Here is a 5380-nt window from a genome sequence, read left to right as displayed (position 1 = left end):
AGTGTTTATGTTGTTTTTTCTACGGGATGCAAAAACGCTTACGAGAGACTTTGTGCATTGCGTTCATATTCTGCTGTTCCGTGGCCGCGGATTTGCGGGTCTTGTCATTTTCTTGCAGGACCCTGTACGTTATAGTAGCCTACTAAATTAGTTTTAATTGTTTAATCACCACTACAGCGTCTTACCTCCATTGGCAGCACGCACGATTTGGGTCGATTGCAAGTTACGTCGCAGGTAGAGGTGACGTCGTAATTTAGTTTCTTTTTTCCTTGTCTTTACCACTTGGCTACTGTTGTAAAACGTTGAGAGATTTCAAACAATAAGTATCAATAAACAGAACAAAATAAACAACAAAAAAGACTGCAAGTGTTGTCACTACTGGAAGCGCAAGTGTCTGAGACTGCAAGTCTCCAGGTGTCTTGGCTGATGAGCACCAATCATAGACACAGGTGCTGATGGAAAAAAAGGGGGAGTCGTTTTTGCTTACATCCGTAGTGTGGCTGCAAAGTGTTTTACTTTTGTCGAGACCATCAGTTTGGACTAAGAATGTTAATAGACGCTCACACGGTAAGTCTATGCCTTTTCTCATTGTTATGCTCAAATTCTTGAGAAATGTTCAACGGTAGTATCATTTTCAATCAAACTGACAGTTTAATAAAGAATTTGTCATGATGGCAAGTGTCGAGTAGCCTAGTATTAGTAACCTCAATTATTAGGCTCCTATAGATATATTTGTTAACACTGCAATGAATTAGTATAAAAACAGTATACCTTTCTTTCTTTCCTTCTTCTTATTTTGGTAGTTTGGTGGAAACTATGCTTTAGTTATAAAAGTTAATTTGTTAGTTTTCCATGAAAATACAAAATCAGTGCAGTTTCTAAACTAGTGTCTATATCTGTTTCAGGAATTATCTGGAAAAAAAAAAGGAAAAAAAAAAAAAAAATAGTGCACTGTCTTCTTGGACGCATGTATATGTAGTCTAGGTAGGTTAGGTGTTAAGAAAGGAATAATGCTGCATTGTATATAATGTGTACTTTTAACACAAAACAGTAAGTGAAGCAGCAGGCATTATTCCACCAAAATTATTTCAAACTGTCCTACACATGTAAAATTTGGAAATAAAAAGGTTATTTTGCTTATTTATTTAATTTTTGGGAAGCATGTTTAATATTTAAATCAACTAATGAGTCAAGACATATAGGTAGAAATCAAAGTTGATTACTGTGGTTTATACTTGTTACACAAATGGAAAGGCTTTGGGATATGGCCACAATCTGCCTTTTTTATCTGCATTATTAATTAAAAATGAGGCAAAAATTATGTTTTGCTGTATACAAATGCTGAAGCAATAGATCAGGGTGTAGGGCTTGGACCTTCATAGATCAAATGTCAGATCAATAACATTCTGAATACACCTCCAGAAGGTCAATGATCCATCTACTATCGAAATGGATCATAGCGCACACTTTCTCTCAGGTGCTGTGCATTATCTTTCCCTGAGCTTAATGCAGTGTCCTCAGGGGACTGGAATGTAGGCTACTACTCACCTGTGGTGTTTTAATTAATCACCGAGACCAATTTTCCAATAAATTAAAAGGTTGTTTAATTTTAGATCCACATACAAAAAATGATGTCTTTTAATTATGCAAACAATAAGAACATGCTAGTCATAGTAATACTACATTTTCTGTAAGGTGATGTTGGCATTGACAGCCTTAGCCCAGTTTCAGTTTCACACTCATGTTGTTCCATCCTCTATGCCTGACTGACTGACTTCTCTGAAGCATGAATGATAATATTTTGAAAAATTTGTTATTTTGTCCATACAATGAAAGAAGAAATAAATGCTTTGGACCAACATGAGGTTGAATTAATGATGATTTAATTTTCTTTTTTCAGTGAACTTGCCTTTTCGTAAGTGACAGACAGCATTCTTCACCCACACAAACCACATAAATTTCCTACAGGAAGTCATTTGGTGTTATCTGGTATGCTATGTAATGTCTTCATATAAACAAATAAACTGTTTCACTGTCACTTTGTGATCTCAGTAGTGTTACTGTTTCTTCTGTCTGCTAGGCTCACAGCTCAATTTGATATCAATGGGAATTTAATCGAAGGAACTGAATTCAGTAGAAGATGCATGTTGTTCTGCCTATAAAAAGCAAATGTATGATCAGCTAACTTCGATTCCACAAGGACAAATCAAGAGACAGAGCAGTGCTTCAAGTACATTCCGTTGTGTAAATCCCCACCAGTTCCTGTAAAAACCAACATCCTTACTTGTTTCTCAAGAGTTCACTTCTCTAAACAGAGTTGTTGTAAAATGAAAAAGAAGTATATGAAATTACTCATCGTAGCACTAGCTAGCAGCTTTTGTCTTGTCATTTTTCTTTTCCAAACTTAGGATGTGGAACACAAACAAAGTGACTTGGCCAAGATCACTTCGGTTCCAGATTCCACACCAAGAAAACCTACAACTGTAGCTGTCAGGAGTATCAAAAAGAAAACCCATAGTGTTATGCCATATGAACTTCCACACCTTACAATTTCTGAGACTTTTAGAAAAGACATTCCCAAAAATGGTGCTTTCTGGAACCGGAAGTTTCATTCTCTCCTTAGGCAGTTTGATTCCACTGACAATCAAACACAGAAAGGCCCACATAAGTTTCACTGTCAGCCTGATAGTTTTGAGTTGATACAAACCAACATTCAAGATGTTCATTCATACCCTCCACTTTATGCAAAATTCCTTAGAGGCATGGAGTGTCGAGACCCACTGCTTCTTATCGATCAGCCTGACAAGTGTATGTCAGAGAACGGAGAGGATCAATTTTCCTCCTTTTTGCGATCAAATCCATCCCGGGGCACTTCGAGAGCCGCCAAGCAGTCCGTGAGACCTGGGGAAGAGAAGGCTTGTATGACAATGGACTTCAAGTACGAACTGTCTTTCTGCTGGGCCGATCATCTGCGGATGATCCCAAGATCGACAAACTGGTTTCACTTGAAGCTCAGCAGTTTCAAGACATTCTCGTCTGGGATTTTCATGAATCCTTTTACAACCTGACTCTAAAGGAGCATGTGTTCTTCAAGTGGATGCTTGATAACTGTCCTCATGCGTCTTTCATTTTTAAGGGTGACGATGATGTTTTTGCTAACACTCTAGCGATACTGAATCATCTGAAGTCTCTGGAGCCCGAACAGGCCATGGCATTGTACACTGGGCAGATCATTTCTAAGGCCAACCCATTACGGGACCCTAAAATCAAATATTATGTTCCTCAGTCATTCTATGAAGGTACTTACCCTCCTTATGCTGGTGGCGGTGGATTCATCTTTTCTGGAAACCTGTGTTCCATCTCTTTACCACGTTTCCTTTACATACCCTTCTTCCCTATTGATGACGTCTACAATGGGATGTGCTTCAAGGCACTTGGAATTCACTCCAACAAAACACGAGGGTTTCAAGACCTTTTGACATTCGGGAACAAGATCGAGAGAACCCCTGTGTACACCAAGACCTGCTCCTGGTGCACCAACGTAACCCTGTGCAGACTATAAGACTGTGGAGAAATATGCACAGCATCATGCTGACCTGCTGATATTCGTAAACTATTAAACACCATTATGTTCGGCTGTTATGCTTGATCAAACCCTTGTTTGAAAAGAACAAGCTCAATTTTCTGGGGGCAACATGGGGACAGTGCAGAGCATTAAAGTACCTCTTAAGAGACCCTGGATGAAGACTTTTGTTGGTTTATTTGTTTGTTTTCAGTTAGGTTTTGAAAGGATTTGGTTTTATTTCTTTGAATATTGTACTTGATGTCTAACACCATCATATCTTATGTTTCTGTGCAATTGACATTGAGTGAGGTTTACCGGTTTAACTTGTACAGGTTATCTAACACAGTTAGGGTGGGGATAAGTCATCGTTTACTCATCCTCATGTCATTCCAAACTCATACAAAACAAGTTTTGCTTTTGTTCTGCAGAAAACATATTTAGAAGAGTGTTTCAGATGTTTTTGTTCTTATGTAAATGGATAGAATCTTTAAAACTCCTTAAAATGTAAAATGTTATGTTTACTTCACGTTCATTATAAAAAAACAAAAAGACATGGAAACACAAACCTTAATGTTTTAAAGGGATACCGTTTACACCCAAAAGTCAAAAATCATGTACTCTACTCAATGAAAGTCAATGGCGGCTACCATTCTTTAAAATGCCCTGCTTTGTGGTTCACAGAAGCAAGCCTTACAGATTTGGAATGACATGAAGTGAGAGAATTTTCTTTCTTTTTGAGTCAACTATGTTTTATCTAAGGTCAAACATCTGCTACTCTCATGTTTTATTTTTATTTTTTGGTCACAATTTGATCCGATCTTATACTGGCTTACGATTACATTTCACATTGTGAAGTGAAGTGACGTGTGGCCAAGTATGGTGACCCATACTCGGAATATGTGCTCTGCATTTAACACATCCAAGTGTTCACGACCCAGTATGAACATACAACCCCGAGGAGCAGTGGGCAGCCATGTAGCCATATTCCAGCCATATTCAGTGCCTTGCGCAAGGGTCTACTCAGTCATGGTATTGAAGGTGTAAAGAGAGAGCTGGTTATTCACTCCCCCCACCAACAATTCCTGCTGGACCTGAGGACTCCAACCCACAACCTCTGGGTTTACAACGTCGGACTCTCTAAAGGGTTAGTTCACCCAAAAATTAGGCTGCGTGTTTACTCACCGCCCGAGGCATCCTGGGTATATACAACTTTCTTCTTTGGGGACAAATCCAGGCGGAGTTTATATTAAAAATCAATCTGTGAACTTTCAAGAGTTGTATATCTAGCAGTATACTGTCCTTTTTCCACTTGACTTGCGCTTCTTGCAACTTGTAAAATTAGGAAAAGAAAAGCGTGAGAAAAAAGGCGATCTCTCTCTCTCTCTGCCGTCAGAAACAGAGCGCGCAGACTCAGAGTTAATGCAAGTGCACGCACGGTAATAATGCTTACAGACTGGACACACTCATATTTAATATATTTCAAATCAGCAACAAAACCTGAGGTGAACTGTCACATGAATATTTCTATGACGCTCAAATTGCGTTAAAAAGCATATTTTAGGTTGATCCAGCTAGCACGCATGTGCAGTCGCAAGTACGTGTCATGTTTCTATGGAAACCAGTGAGGGACACCGCCAAACCGCGATTTACATTTCTCCCATTTTTATAATAATATAAATGAATCGTTTACTCTTAAAGGTTTTAGTGGTCAGATTCAGACTCGACGCAGAGCAGAGAGCACAGAGATGATAGCAAATAAATATCGTCAGCGGCCATGGCACTGAATGAGCAACAGGTTTATTGACTTGTAATAGC

At 38.8% G+C, this 5380-nt stretch overlaps 1 pseudogene; it reads left to right on the top strand.

Annotated features, from left to right (window-relative positions):
• The first annotated feature begins 470 nt into the window (after positions 1-470).
• LOC109065944 lies at positions 471-3760 on the top strand (annotated as a pseudogene).
• Positions 3761-5380: the final 1620 nt, after the last annotated feature.

Source organism: Cyprinus carpio, unplaced genomic scaffold, assembly GCF_018340385.1.
Source record: "Cyprinus carpio isolate SPL01 unplaced genomic scaffold, ASM1834038v1 S000006480, whole genome shotgun sequence".
Taxonomy (NCBI): Eukaryota; Metazoa; Chordata; class Actinopteri; order Cypriniformes; family Cyprinidae; genus Cyprinus; species Cyprinus carpio.
This window is presented reverse-complemented; position numbering and strand designations above follow the sequence as displayed.